At 41.8% G+C, this 16,682-nt stretch overlaps 1 gene segment (V, D, J or C); it reads right to left on the reverse strand.

The window, feature by feature from the left end:
• The window catches only part of LOC100062436 (T-cell receptor gamma chain C region DFL12-like), a 56,207-nt gene that overhangs the window by 18,535 nt on the left and 20,990 nt on the right, over positions 1-16,682 (reverse strand).

The raw sequence follows: 16,682 nt of genomic DNA on the forward strand, positions 1-16,682 counted from the left end.
GAAGAGATCAGGCCCAAATGGTCAACCAACTACATTTCTCAATTACTAGGAAAAGCAATCAGAGAATTAAGATTTTTTTTTTAATTTCCAGGTGTTCAATTGTGTTGAAACTGTTCAGAGATTACATCAAAGGAAAGGCCCTTTTGTTCTCACAAACACCAGAGTTGCTTCGTTAGCAATTTGGGAATGTATTTCTGAAAGGAAGAAACTCTTCAGTAACTGAAATGGAAATATGCCAATACAAATATACTTGAGAACTGTGAACAAATTTCTGCCTTTTTAATAAAACTACTTTTTCTATTTGGCAACGTGATTCTATACCCAGCAATGCCAAATGAGAAAATTGCTTCTGTGACATTACTTTTCATGGTATAAAAGAACAAATGTATGGGACTCTATCTCCTATGAAATAATAGATTATTTATTTAAACTAAAATTTAGAATAACATCAAGTATCTTTTGTGATCACGCGATGTGAAACTAGAAATCAGCTGTAAGAAGAAACTGGAAAAGTCACTAATATGGTAGCGAATAACTATTGGATCAATGACAAAATCTAAGGAGAAATAAACAAATAACTAAATTCAAATGAAAATGAAACACAACCTACCAAAATCTATGGAATGTAGTAAAAGTGGTACTCAGAGGTAAGTGTACAGCATTGGAGGCCTACTGAAAAAAACAAGAAAAATCTCACATAAACACTTTAACAATACACCTAGAAGAAATAGAAAAAGGAGCAGAAATGCAATGCAAAATGAACAGAAGGAAAAAAATAATAAAAATCAGAGTGGAAATAAATGAAGTAAAGACTAAAAAGAAAACAGAAAGGATTAATGAATCTAAGAGCTGGTTCCTTGAAAAGGCAAACAAAATTGACATACCTTTACTGGGCTCACTAAGGAAAAAGGGAAGAAGGCTCAGATGATTAAAATAAGAAATGAAAGAGGAGAAATTACAACAGATACCTCAGAAATACAAAAGTTTATAAGAGAATACTCTGAAAAGGTATATGCGAACAAATTGGATAACCTACCAGAAACGGATACATTCCCAAAATCATATAACTTTCCAAAACTAAAGCAAGAACAAATAGAGGGCCTGAATGGATCAATCACTTGCAAAGAGATTGAAACAGTAATCAAAACCCCTCAAAAATACAAAAGTTCAGGCCCAGATGATTTCTCTGGTGAATTCTACCAAACATTCAAAGAATATTTAATACCTAGCCTTCCGAAACTTTCCCGACTATTGAAGAGAAGGCAGTGCTTACTAACTCAACTTAGAAGCTCAACATTACCCTGATACCAAACACAGACAAGGACAACACACACAAGAAAAATTACAGGCCAATATTGCTGACAAACATACATGCAAAAATTCTCAACAATATATTAGCAGACTGAATAAAACAATACCTTAAAAGGATCATGCATCTTCATCAAGGGGGATTTCTTCCAGGCATGCAAGGGTAGTTCAACACCCACAGATCAATCAAGGTGACCCATCATATCAATTAAATGAGGAATAAAAGTCACACGATCATCTCAATAGATGCAGAGAAAGCATTTGTCAAGATTCACCATCCATTTATGGTGAAAATTCTCAATAAAATGGGTATAGAATGAAAATACCTCAACATAACAAAGCCACAACTAACCTCTTATTCAGTTGTGAAAACCTGAAATCCATCCCCCAAGAACAGGAACAAGATGAGGATGCCCACATTTGCTGCTCTTATTCAACGTAGTGTTGGAAATCCTGACCAGAGCTATTAGACAAGAAAAGGAAATAATCAGTATCCAAATTCTAAAGGAAGAGGTAAAATGCCACTATCTGTGGAAGACATAATTTTATGTATAGAAAACCTTAATGAATCCACAGAAAAACTATCAGAAATAATAAATGAAAACAGTAGAGCTGTAGGGCACAAAATCAACATACAAAAATCAGTTGTGTTTCTATACACTAACAATGAACTAGCAGAAAGGGAAACAGAGAATACAATTCCATTTACAATTACAACAAAAAGAATAAAATACTTAGGAATAAATGTAACCAATGAAGTGAAAGACCTGTGCACTGAGTACTATAAGACATTGTTGAAAGAAATTGCAGAAGACACCAAGAAATAGAGAGATATTCTGTACTCATGTATTGGCAGAATTAACATACCTAAAATGCCTATATTACCTAAAGCAATATACAGATCCAATGCAATCCCAATCAGAATCTCCATGAAATTTTTCACAGAAATAGAACAGAGTCCTAAAATATATATAGGAGTACAAAAACCCCAAATAGCCAAAGCAAGCTTGAGAAAAAAGAACAGGATGGAGGTATAGGACCCTCGAATTCAAAATATGCTACAAAATTATAGTAATTAAAACAGCATGGTGCTGGCAGAAAAACAGACACATAGATCAATGGAACAGAATTGAGGGCCCAGAAATAAAACCACAGATCTATGGACGGCTAATCTTTGACAAAGAAGCCAAGAACAGAAAGTGGAGATAGGAAAGTCTCTTCAGAAAGTGGTCTTGGGAAAACTGGACAGCCACATGCAAAGGAATGAAAGTGGACCATTAACCTACAGCATATGCAAAAATTAACTCAAAATACTTAAAGACTTAAATGTAAGACCTGTGCCATAAAACTCCTAGAAGAAAACATAGTCAGTACACTCTTTGACATCTGTCTTAGCAGTATCTTTTCGAATACTGTGTCTCCTCAGGCAAGTGAAACCAAAGAAAAAATATCCAAAGGGGACTATATCAAACTAAAAAGCTTCTGCACTGTAAAGGAAACCATCAACACAACAAAAAGACAATCTACAAACTGGGAGAGAAGTTTTGCAAATCACATCTCAGATAAGGGGTTAATTTCCAAAATATACAAAGAACTCATACAATTCAACAATTAAAAAATGAGCTGTTTCAAAAAATGGGCAGAGGATATGAACAGACATTTTTCAAAGAAGATATACAGATGGCCACTAGGCGCAAGAAAAGATGTTCAACTTGCTAATTATTAGGAAAATGCAAGTCAAAATTTGAATGATGTATCATCTCATAACGTCAGATTGGCTGTTATTGAAAAGACAACAAACAACAAGTGTTAGGGAAGATGTGGAGAAAAGGGAACCCTCAGACACTACTGGAGGGAATGCAAACTGGGGCAGCCAGCATAGGAAACACTATGGAGAGTTCTCAAAAATGAAACTTAGTAATATCCTATGATCTGTCTATTCCACATCTGGTATGACTACAAAGAACACAGAAAGACTAATTCTAAAAGATACATGCATCCTTATATTCATTTCCGCATTATTCACTATAGCCAAGACTTGGAAGCAACCCAAGTGCCCATAAATGGATAAGGAAGATGTGGTATATGTATACAATGGAATACTATTCAGCCAAAAAAAAGGATGAAATCACGCCACTGTGACAACATGGATGGACCTTGAGGGTATTATGCTAAGGGAAAAAAGTCAGAGAAAGACAAGGGCAGTATGATTTCACTCACACGTTGAAGATAAACAAACAAACGCACACATAGAGAAGAAAAGATTCGTAGTTACCAGAGGGGAAAGGGTTGGGAGAGGCAAATGGGGTAAAGGGGAACATACATATGGTGACAGATGGAAACTAGACGTTTGGGGGTGAACATAATGCAGTCTATACAAAAGCCGAAATATAACGATGTATATTTTCAATTTACATAAAGTTGTAAACCAATGTGATCTCAATAAAATAACAAAAATAATAAAAAATAAATCTTGGTAAATGGCAAAAAAAGAGAACCAAGCATTTTTACCATTCTGTGTAAAACTTCATATCTGTGCAACGTAGGGTAAAAGAGACTTTCAAGTCCCAAAAACCGTCCTGAGCATCCCAATAATGAACTTTGCCTCTAACTCACTAGGAATCATGAGAGAAAACAAACTTTGTTTTGGAAAAAGGACAAAAGTTCTTAGAGAAAAGGAGAAAAAAACGTGGTCAAGACAGAGCCCGTTACATGCCTTTCCAATCGTGAAATTTCACGTGGTCTTTAAGTGCTCAATAATATGCAGACAGTTTTAATATTTTGAGATACGTGATTCCAATTTTAAAATAAAATTCAAAAGTCACAAAATTTTTCCATTAGACAATTTGAGCACTACAGAAATGAAATAGAAAAGAATATCCATGATCCTAAGGTCCAGAGATGACCACTCCAGAGCTGTGCACTCTCCTCTGAACCTGTTCACAAGAGCTGACATAAGAGCCCCCAAAATAAGAGTCAACATGGATTTCAGGGGGCCCTCACCGTTTTTTCAAATGTAACTTTTTACAAGATGACTCCTGGGTTAAGACCTCACTTTCCCACAGTACTAGGATGTGTGGGCAGTTGGGTGATAGATATGTTATATGAAAATGATGGTTTTGAAGAATTTCTTGGATTTTCTTCAGCTTTCATTAAACAATATAATGTTGCCTCTATTACTCAGAGTCATTGTGTCTCACCCACTTCAGCTCTGAAGGAAAATAAGTTGAGCCAAAATCATCAGGATCTTTCAGGCACCAAGTACAGAAAATTCCGCACCCAGTGGATGATGTGAGCACCACAGTAATAATCAAAATATTCATCTCAACTCCACAGATATTACCTGGTGCTGTACATTCTAGTGGATGCTTTCAGTGTTTCTATGAATCAGCAATTTAAACCACCATTCAACTGGCAAATGCTTACTTAGGATGGGGCTGGTTTCCTCTGGTTGGTTTGCCTTTGGTGAGTGTGGTCAAAGTGTCTTTGGGGAACCTATCTCAGCCTAAAGGAGAAGGGCAGGAGGAGGGAGTGACTCCAAATGTGGACTTGTTTCCCCTTCAGTAGAGGCGATTTGCTCCAAGCACCGGGCCACTGTCCTCCCCAATTTGTGTAAGTCAAGGGCACTATAGAATTGTGATTGAAAACCTAGATTTAAATTGATTTGGGAGGACTATTCACAGGAGCTTCTTCGTATCTAGCTAGTCTCTCTTCAACTAAACTGTAATAGTCAATCACACTACAACAGATATGGTACTGAGTCCTGGTATACAAACCTGTGTGGGTCATATGTGGGAGTGTGTGTGTGTGTGTGTGTGTGTTCCTGTATGAGTATGTATGCTGGTTGCTGTTCTGTTTGTTTATTTCTTATCAGCTAACATTTACTGAGCTTTCAGTGTGCCATGCACTGGACCAAACGCTTAGTGTGCATCATCTCAGGAACCCTTACAACAACCCATGTGGTAACTACAGGACCTCTGCTGTACAGGTGAGAAGATGGGCTAGAGAAACTCTCGGCCTGACACACAGCTAGTAAGTGTCAGAGCCCAGATCAGACCTGGAGCTCTCTATACCAGAGGCCTGGGTCCTAAACACTTTGCTTTACCATATGTGTAGCCAGATAACCGCAGCGCAGCAGGAGAAGAGACCTCTGCAGGAGCAACCTGCAGCCTTGACAGAGCACATGAGATTTGCAATGTCTGCTGTGACAGTGCCTGGCTCAGAGGAGTCAATCAAACACCTACTGTTGGATGAATGGAATATTAAGCCAGAAAATGAGCTACTCCTCAAACTCCAATACAAAGTGGACTTTGATTCAGACTCATTAAATAGCAGTGGTTATAAGTTTGTGCAAAATCAAATATCACCATGCCAGGGCATGCATCTGATACATTATCATTGCAGTCGGCCCTGCATGTGGTCAGATCATGCTGTGTTTGTTATGTTTTAGCCTCTGGGAAAATTAATAGCATTTAATCTAATATCCAATTTTTTAATCAAAGCAGAAGGGTGGATAAGAAAAAATTAATCTCATGCAAATTGACTAGCACAAAAGAAGTCACAGAAATTACGTGTCATACACATCTTGGTGGAAAATAAAATAGAGTGGGGGATGTTGACCCAGATGAATAAGCTTGGGTGCCATAGGAAAGCCTGTTAGGGAGAGTAGATTTTTGAAAACACGAGAGAGATCGTTTGCAACCACATACACAAAGCTTCCTCTTGGAGAAAGCATAGAATTTAGCAACTCCATACACATATTTGCCCATATGTTCATTTATCTAGAAAACTGCACAAAAGCACATAGGAGGTAACTGTGCTTTTCCACTTCATAGTAGTGAATGAAGAACCACTGAACACTTACTGACTGACGTGGCTCTAACGTCTGCCGCTGTGCACCCCACAGAAGGCACAGTAGTAGGTGGCCGAGTCTTCTTTCTCTCCATCGTGAATGGTGAGGGTAGATGCAGAAGTTTCAGGTATCTTGTCTACCTTGAATTTCCCAATGGAATGCCTGACTCCATCCTGACAGTGTTATCAGACGAAATGTGCAGCAGGGGCTGCAGGGCTGGACCAGGGCTTTCCTCATCCCAATATATGGATGTCGCAGAAATTGTTACACCAGATACCACACATTCCCGAGGGGCTGTTTTTGACAGCCTTTTAGTACTGGAAAGTTGAGGTTATTCTAGATGACCTGTACCATACACACACTGAAAAATAAGGAAAGGAGAAGAGTAATGAGAAAAACTTAGAAATTTTTAAAAATTACAAAATTAGAAAATATCTGTCAAATGGAATTGGAGGAGGAAAACAACTTACAAGCTCCAAGGACTGAGAGAGGAGGTCCTTGGTAGAGTGACAGCCTGTCTGAATGAATTGCCCTCTCCTCCAGGGCAGCCTGCAACCCCTGCTGAGAAGAGTCTCAGACCATGTGGCTTGGCTGAGTCCACCAAGTCCAACCTCCGATTGGGGAGGGTGAACATGGCGGTACAGACTGCCACCATGGAACTCTGAGAGGACTCAATTAGCCAAACAGTATTCATGAAGCTCCACTGTGTGGGAGCATTATGCTAAGTTTCTTGGGTGTAATAAAGATGCAATGATCCGACACCTAACCATGGAGAGCGGTGTAATCTGGAGATCACTCCGACTTAATGCTATGATCTTGGCCCTCCCTCGTCTCTCCCACCGCCTGTCACAGAGGAAATCCTCAGTAACCCCAGTGAGTGGTCAGCCAAAATTTGTTGGGAGGAATGGAGGGTGGTCTGGGGAATGTGGATGATGTTGTTTTGTAAGAAGAGTGAGGAGCTTGTTCCTCCTCTTGGCCACACCCTTCATTATCCCCAGTCCACAGAGCTCCCTGCTCCATGTTGTCAGGCACTGAGATTGGTTCTGTTTTGTTAGGACAACGGGGAAGGTGAAACGAAGGAACAATCTGAAAACAGAGCAAAAGTAAGTTTCAGGTCCCTCTACCCCGACCCCTTCTCACACATACTGGGGGGTCTTAGCCTCGACCTAGGCCTTCAGGAGAGGGTGGGGGTGCTGGGCTCTTTCATGAGAGGCATGTCTGAATTATCAATTTCTGACCATGAAAACAGAAGCTAAGGGAGAGAGACAATGAGGTAATGAATTTGATGAACCGATTTCCTTCAGACCATTTAGACATTCCTTTCATTAATCACTTTTACCAATGCTATTAAACTGTACATAAACTTTGAATTTTCAATTGAAAATGTGTCAATTCACCTTAGATCTCAAAGGGTTTTTCCCCCCACATATAGCATAAGAAGAGTTTTCTGTTTGGGGGCTACAGGGTAAGTAACTCTGGTTTTCTTTTCTTTACCTCTCTTTTCGTTTCTTTTCTACGATTTTATTTTCAAGAATTTGACTGGCTTTATGAGAAGGTAGTGAATATAGTTATACCTATTTTTATGATTTTACTTTAATACAGTTATCAGAGCCACCAAATTTCAGCAATTAAACCACATCAGTTTACAGATGACACAAGAGAAGTCCAAAGAACCTAGATATCCACCCTAATTCCAACATGGGGTGGCATTATGTGGGAAGTGGAAGGCGGAGGGTCTGAGGTCTCCCCAGGGCTGACTGCGTCACCCTGCATGAGGACTGTCATCTACCACCATGATTTGAGTGATGGGCCTGCTAATGGACTAATGGCCGAGGGCGCCAAGAAGGTGGCGGTATTGTCTCCTGTGCATCTAACCGCTGACTCCTCTGCTGCAAAGTGGTTGACAGTTGGTGGGGCAACAACTTAGAGACTGGAGTTAGGAAGTGACTCCCAGTCTCAGCTTTGACCATTTTGTGGTCAATCTCCAGAGATTACCTTTGAAGTTATTTGCAAAATATTTTATTTATGCATTCTTCAGGGGAGATGGTCAGATTCTTAAGTTGTTAGTCTGTAACAGTGCAATAAAAATAAATGTGAGTCACAACTAAATTAAATAGCCACAAATTAAATTATTTTAGCTGCTGTATTGATAAAAGTAAAAAGAACCCAGTAAAATTAATCTTAGAACTATTTTTATTTAGTCGAAGATATCCAAAATATCGTTTCAACATGCTATCAATGTAAAAAGTTCTTAATGAGATTTTTCACTTTTCTTAACTTCAATATATGATTTGCATTTTACACATGCCGTCCGTCTCAGCTTTGACCGTTTGTCCAGCTCCATTTCAGGTGCTCACTTCATGTGGCTAGTGGCTACTGGATTTATCAGCGTAGATCCTCCCCACATTCTTCAAAAACACTGAACTGGAGGATCTTTAGAAAGGACCCGTAATACTGGATCCTCCCAACTCTGCGTCAGCCTGCACACTAGTGGCTCTTTTTCTCTCTGTTATCTGCAATGGACTGGTGGGAGTGACATCCGGGAGAGACCAGGATGATGAGGGATGACCCCAGGGTAACCAACAGGATGTGGAGGTGGGAGAAGTCGCCAGGACTTGATGATTATGGAGTCATCCGTGTGCTTTTTGCATGGGGGACAGGGCAACTCATGTACCCGTGCTGGTTCCAGGCAGCTCAGTGGTACCCACCTGCATCGTGCTTCTCTCCCCTCAGCACCGACAGGATATGGCTGCTGCCAGCCTTGGCCTCCATCGTGGTGACACTATCTGCTTTTAGGACTGAATCCCACCACACATCTGCCTGAACATGGCCAGTCAGAGGAGTCTCTCAAGGTTCCTGCCCTCCAGTGACTGTGGTGTCACCAGTGCACTCCCCAAAAAGCTGAAGGAACGTTAAAGGTGCTCAACACTCCATCAAGGGTGGTTTTTAGAGCTACCATGGAGGGGATACCAGGGTCAACCGGCCTCAAGCAGATCGATGCCCACTGCAAGAGCAGCGCCTGGGCAGGTGACCCAAAGATGACTGGAAAATGCCCTTTTTCCTCATCTTAATAGTGAAATCTCTGCCCTAGGAGAAGCCTAGCCTTATCAGCATAACATACTATGTATGTGAGAGCATGTTTTCAGACTGTGCCTGCACCAGCTAATAATACCCACCTCTATATGTGATGACAAAGCTTCACTTTTAAATATTCACTTACCATCTGAAACAAAAGGACCTGCTTCCCTTTGTTTGAGGAATGGGAAACCATGACTTTGGAAATGATTCCACATTGTCTCCTATTCCCTGCAAATATACTTTACTTTGTGTAACAGCTACTTCTGAACAAGAGTCTGATTTTTAGCTACCAGGGAGTGAACTTATCTTGATTCGGTAGCAGTGGTACCAAGAGGATGGAGCTGACCATGGTGTGGGCCTGCACGGCAGGATGGCCAAACTGAGCAAAGGTGATGGTGCACACCACCCCTGAGGCCAGCTGCTCCAGCCTGACCACTGCCACTTCACCTGTGAGGGAGACAGCGGTGAAACAGGGGTGGCAAGAGCCCCAGAGCATTGCTGTGCACCCTGCACCAGAAAAGGGGTTGGACTTACCAGGAACAGGAGGGTCCACAGCAGGGAAGGAGCCCAGCATGGCCCTGCGTGCTGCCCTGGTGGAGAGAATCCCAGAGTGACCTGACCAGAGGAACCACATTTTGGTGGGTGGTGGAGGCCAGGTTAGGCTCATGACCAAATCGCTAACCAATCGATGAAGGACAAGTCTGGCCTTTTGCCTGATGACTGAATCTCAAGCCAGCCTGTGCAGTACAGCCCTAGCCTTGCCTCATCTAGCACCAATGAACTCTTCTTTAATACAACTTATGTCATCTTTCTCTCTTTTTGCCATCAAAGCCCTAGGCCCTCTACTACAAAAATCTGTTCCCCAAATTGCAATTTTTGATCACTACAGGTTGACAACACCTACAGAGAATGAGGTGGGGATATGGAGCCAGGTCTGGCTGGAGACAAATCTCATGCATCATTTGCCACTTGATTCTAATAGAGCAATGAGGGCGCTGCTTGCTTGGGAGGGAGACACAAGCACAGAACAGCAATCCCTGCCCCCCCAGAAACACATGCCCACCCTCTGAGGTGCATTGGAGTATTTCCCCAAGAGGTCCCATCAGAAGAAGATTTTAAGTGCCCTAAAATAACATGATAGCTCTGGAGTCTTGGTGAGTTATGTCACCTTGTTTTCCTCATCTGTGAAAAGGGACCTTATGGGGTTGCCTGGAGAGTAAACAGGATGATGAGAGCAAAGCATGTAGCCCAGTCCTGGATGTATAGAAATGCTCAAGACATGGTGGGATTATTGTCTCATCTCTAAACCTGAGAGGTTGCAGTTAATGATCTCAGGGTTCCATATAAAGTGGAAATTATAGGTTATATCATTGTTTTGGAGAATCAGGGGTGTATGTGTTTAGACAAAAGAAGAAGCCTAGATTGAAACAGGAGGCAGTGAGGGTTAGGGAGCAGGACCAGGCCCTCCTGTTCCAGCACCATATCCTCAGAAATGGTAAGACAGGGCATTGTGAAGGATCAGAGAGGAATGCAACTGAAATGAAGCTTGGAGAAAGAGAGATTGCCTTGACTTCCAACTGAAAGGAAGACTTCTTTTCAGCTATGTTAATTATACATGGGCCCTCCTGGGTATAATTATACTAAATTCTTATGCTAATTATACCCTGATGGCCAAGAGGAGGAAGCAGTTGGAAAGGGGTGTTGGCCAGGGGAGGGAAGTTGTGGGTCCTTCAGCGTGCAGCACCAGATCCTGAGCAGCTCTTCTATAATAAAAACATGAAAGCCAGACAGGCTCAGCTGTAACCAAGATTCAAGTCTCAAGTGTCCCCACATGTAGGCTTTTGGGTTGCACTTCATTGGTGACGTGTTGGCCAAACACAAAACGATAGAATACTTTACTACGTAGCCGAGGAATTCCTCTACCCTCTAGGTCTTTCTGGCTAGTATGAGAATTAAATTGACATGAGCCAGAATAACAGGAGAAAATTGAACAAAGCTTTATAACATGTATTCATGGGAGAAACCCATGAAAACTGAGTAACTCACCAGAATGGCCAAAGCCACCTGATTAAATACCATCATCTGCTAAAGACAAATGAGGATGTTGGGAATAGTGATTTGGGACTTCAAAGGGGAGGAAGGCAATTCACGGGGAGATAGAAAAGCAAACGTTTGTTAGATAAGTGTTTGATGGGCCATCTATAGACAATGGCATCTTCAGGTATTAGCTCCTTCCTGGAATAGGCCTTCTATCTTAATTTCTTTTAGACAGATGGGGGAAGGTCAAAGATTCTTTCAGAGTCTTTTGTTCTTAAAAATGCTCAAGGCAAAGAGACACATTTTGGGGTGGAATATTCTGATCTCCTACAGCTAAAAGGTTATTCTAGGGCTCTCATTCATAGCTTCTAGAGATGTCTTGCCCATTTGTGGTAAAATGCTAAGTGGAAAAGAAAGTGACAATTGCGGTGACATCTACATAGCAAAAGGACAAGTGGATAGTCTCAATATAGACAGCAAGAAACTGGGTGGTGAGAAACTGGATAGACTGTTTTCTTTCCATTTTTCTCTATATTCAAGATTTTCACCAATAAGAAAAAATTGCTTTGGGGTACAAAACCCACAACCGTTTACTGGTGTGTGAAAAAAATTTTATGTTATTTCACATTGTCAACATTCAAACCTATGTTTCTCTCAATTATTCTAAGAATTGTTATTCAATTACTGGTCAAATTTAAGGCTTAACAACTATTGACAATAACCAGTCATAGTATTAATGAAGTCTGTTTAAACCCCAGGCAAATACTATTTTCAGGGTGTCAAATTAGAAAAATAATACAATTTAGTAATGAGATGATGCCTCTGTTCAAGGGAACACAATCTATGGACTGGAAAGAACAGCGCCTCACAGGCAGTGCAGCCCCCCATCCCAGGGATTGTGGGCAGCAGGAGCTCTATGGAGCCTGAGAAGCAGCAATGCAGAAAGAGAGCAGGATTAGCCAGGAGGTCAGTGAGTGCCTTATAAGGCGAGCAAGTCAATCAGCAACCAAGGAGAGAAACCATGGCTTAAGGTGATTGTCTGAGGTTGCGTAGCTGACCTTATTTAGAACAGGGAAATCATCACAGATTCCTGGCAGGTGGGGACTGGCTGGCTGGATAGACTGCGTTTCTTGGCAGCACAGCATTTACAGGGACAGGAAAGTTATCAAAGTTCAGTTTGCTTATGTGGCACCCTGGACAGGAACAGCACCATCTTGGGCCTAGAAGGTAATTTCAACAAGTGACATTTGTTCTCCTTTCCTCTACTTCTCTTCCTGCTGTGGTGTGTCTGTGCTGCTCTCTAAGGGGCACCGAAAGTTTATGCTCATCCAAAAGAGACACATTTACAAATATAAAGAGGAAATCTCTTGTTCAGGACACAGTCAGAGCAGCCAGGGCCTTCCCTCTCAGCCCTCATGGTGAGTCTGGAAGGTTCTCCTCAGGACACCCCTGGTCTCCAGCAAAAGAGAAGCAGGTGTTGCTTGAGGGAGCAGGACTTCCTCTCATCCGGGTCTTCCTGCTGCTGCCAGGACTGACACCTCATTGAGGGAGCTGAGCTCAGCCAGCCTGGGAGCAGGGGCTGGGGAGAGCAGATCCTGACTCAGGCAGAGGGGTGAGCAGAGACCCAGGTGCTGATGTTTGCACTTTTAATGTAACCTCTGAGACTCTGGCAACTTTATCTGACCCAGGACAGTGCTCTTTTGGCCATCACAGAATCTGAGAAACAATCTAATCTGACGTCTTCATTTGCGTCACACATAACCAATTAGATGTACGCATGAGGACAATGATTGGTGAAATGGATAAGCCCGGAAACCAAAAAGAAGAAAGGCATTGATATATTTTGATGAGAGGACTGTAGATACAATTTTTCTTTCTTTTATCTCCAATTCACATCTTTATTACACTGTGTCCAGTCAATTTTTTTCTTAAAAAATCATTTGTCTTTCATTAGAATTATTAACCCCATTTTTAAAACCAAGTCATAGGTTTGCTAATGAAACACAGAAGCTTAGACACTTAAAGACGAAAGAAGAACCCATCCTACAAGAAGCCTCTTTGTTTCTTATTATTAAGGATGAGAAAACAGTTTGCAAAACGCAGGTGACTCCTGCAATATTACAGGACGTGAGCAGCTGAGGGAGCATCCGAACACCCCTCCCTCGTCTCTAGTGTGCGCAGCTTTCATGGAGTGAACTTGTCATTTCAAATTCAACAACGTCATCCAGAGCGCCCAGGACATGTCAGGCAGGGGCCAAGCCCTTTCACAACATTAACTTCATGTTTACAACCAGTGAAGATAATGAAACGCTACAAGGCCACACTCGTATTCTCAGTCACCAGAGGATGACAGTCGGGCTCCCTGGACATTCCTCACAAAGGTCTATTTAAAGAGCTGAACAAGCCTAGGATTCATCAGGTGTGGGGGCACTAGCTTTTGAAGAACACGAAAAGACACCATCAAGTGTCCTTTCAAATGCTAAGAAGCAAATCATAGAATGAAAAAAAGTGTACTATAAACAGATTATGAGAATTTGATTTAGTGAAAAAAAGAAGACATTGAGTATGGTTTGTCTTAGGGATGTATGCTAAGTTAGGAAATAGGATGAATGAGTTCTATTATTGGCATTGGTGTTGGCGGTGCTCTGGTTTCCAAAGTGTGGAGCGGAAGACAATACATTGGTGTGTAGGAAGAAAGTGTGAGAACTACTATTTGTATTGGCTTTTATCACATATGGTTAAATCGTTTATTTTTGTGGATGTTTTGTAATATACACAATGCATTTCTACCACAGTTCATGTAACTTATTACCTTATAAATAAAAAATGTATATATATTGAGGGTTTATTCTTGTATAAAATAAAGCCAAGATAATTTGGGGGAATAAAACCAAGAAAATTTGCTTGCCAAAAAGCACAAATTATTATACAGTTAAACTAAGTAGACTACTCTGTTCCTGGCATAGGAATAGACAAAATACGGATTTGATCCAATTTGTAAATTTGTGCATACACAGCTAATCCAGCTCTAGCTGTTTCTTAGAGAAAGTGTCACGTGTAAGTGGACACATACATTGCAAAGAAGAGAGAGAACAAAAAGGGCTGTGTGAGCCTGGACCCTTAGTGATCACAGGGGTGGCGATGAAGAACAGGGGCAGAAATAATGGATTAGTCAATAATTTGGGGGAGAAATTGGATCTCCACAGTCAGAGTCCTACATTACCCCCATAAGTAAAAATACAGCTAAAGGCATTTCAAAGAAATAATGTGCAGAACAAAGTTTAACACTATTAGAAAAATATAAATGAGAATACTTTTATGCTTCAAGGTAAGCAATAAGTTTTTACAAACCTGCAAAATAGTTAAAACACATGGTCCCTGGTACAGCAGAGAAAGTCAGAGCTGGTTCATTTAGTGAACAATTCTTCTTGCCTGAGGTCACAGACGTGAGAAGGGACTCAAGTTTCCAGTTGTGGTTCTGGTGGGATTGTCTTGGAGAAATGATGACCTGTTAGGGCAGCCGCATCCAGGGTGCCATAAGAGAGGACGGCTTTGTGTGTTGGGAGGAAGCCCATGAGCACCTTCCTAGAATGCATTCTTGTGGCAGGCACAGGACTGGGCCATTTCAGAGGGAGACAAGCCAGCCTATCTGTTATTGCTAGAACAGCAATTCTTACAAATCAATCTGGATAAGAATCAGTGTGGAGGTCATTGAAAAATAAACATTTTGAGCCTTCATTCTAAGATTCTGATTGATTGAGTTGGATGTTACCCAGAACCTGCACTCATCTTAAAACGTCCCAGGTGCTTCTGATGCAAGTGTTCCATGAACCACAGTTTGAGAAAGACTTTTAGGAGCTTAAACTCTAAGATAGAGTCAAGGTTAGGAGGATCCCATACACAAGAGACCACACACGTGTGCATTTGGCATGTCTGTACTTCAGTATTAGCTTAACCTCCCTAAACCTGGACCAATATGGCAGCCACAGCAATTCCCTATGACTTTTCAGTTCAAATGCATACTAAGTATTGTCTGATTGTCACCCTAAGTGTCCCTTAATTTTAATGCTTGAGAAAAAAATAATCTGTTAAGATTCATTCCAGTTTATGACTTGGCTATATCAATATTAGGGGGAGGGGTGAAATGAGCTTGGGCTTGACTTGTTTAAGACAGAGCAGTTCTGGCAGTGGCTGAACAAAAGAAAGCGTGAGTAGAACACAAGAGTTGGCATCTCTACATCAATCACTTTATTCCCGCACTTTCACAGTCTCAACAGTGCCATGGTTGGTTATGGTGAGGGAAATATCAGTTTGTCCAAGAGAAAAATCGGATACCAGCTTGAGGTCTTCATCAAGTCCAAAGTTTTCATTCCATCATTTCTCATTATCCTGAGTAACATAGGAGCTCCTTTCCCAGCCATTGTCTCTGAGTAATGATTGGATAAATGATTTGGTACCACTAGTCTTACCATATTGCTCCCTGGAGGGTCTTGCATGCTCATCAATAAACTGCCAGACCTTAAAGAGCCCTGAGTCCTTCTGGCCTCTACTGAGCGGAGCTTCAGCCCTCTGGGAGTCGCAATGATTCAGGGCCTGGCCAACCTGGATTTTAACTTATCTCACTTAAAGAACATCACGTCTTAAAGGAACACAGTTCTCTCACGTGAACTGCTGCTCCTGGGAACGCTGCTCATACCAAGGACAGTCCCTCTTGGCAAAACCATAGCCTTTGTCCTCTACCTATATAAGCAAACCCATCTCTGCCCACAGGAAGGGGTGCACAAACCTGTCCAGACAGCTGCCCATGGACACTCCCCATACATAAGTCCTAGACTATCTCTGTATGTTGTATGCCACCTCTGGGTCTCGTCTTCAGTCTCTCTGAACCATATTCTGCAATTCTTGCTCAACTGAGAGTGTGGCCAGATATTTTCCCAAATGGATCCTTGAACAGATAAACTCTAGGTGACCTTGTCTGTCCCAGGAAGCAGACTGAATGGACTCCACCAGCTCCTGCGAGAGCTGAAAGAAAATGCTGTCTGCCAGATTGCTTGCCTAAGGCCTGGAGATAGGAGATACATAGTTAGGAACATGCTATGGCTCGTGGGGGAGGAGGCCAGTGGAATATAAGGGTGAGTTTGGGCATTGAATTCCAGGTCTCTCTTTGTTCAGAGCACAGTGAAGTCAGAGTAGGAAATGAAGCGGGGGCTGGTCTACCCTGTGTGTCAAGGCTGCTCTTGGCAGCTACAAGCAAAACTTTCAGTGCAGGATAGGGGAGATCTGAATCACTGCAGTGACTGAGGGCTCTCCTAGAAGACCACCCAGCTGATGACCCAGAGGGGGTGGGGCTGGGGGAGGCCTGGGGAGGAGCCCTGCCTCTCTGCTCAGCCCATTTCCTGAGAGCCTC

This window comes from Equus caballus, chromosome 4, assembly GCF_041296265.1.
Source record: "Equus caballus isolate H_3958 breed thoroughbred chromosome 4, TB-T2T, whole genome shotgun sequence".
NCBI classification, from domain to species: Eukaryota; Metazoa; Chordata; class Mammalia; order Perissodactyla; family Equidae; genus Equus; species Equus caballus.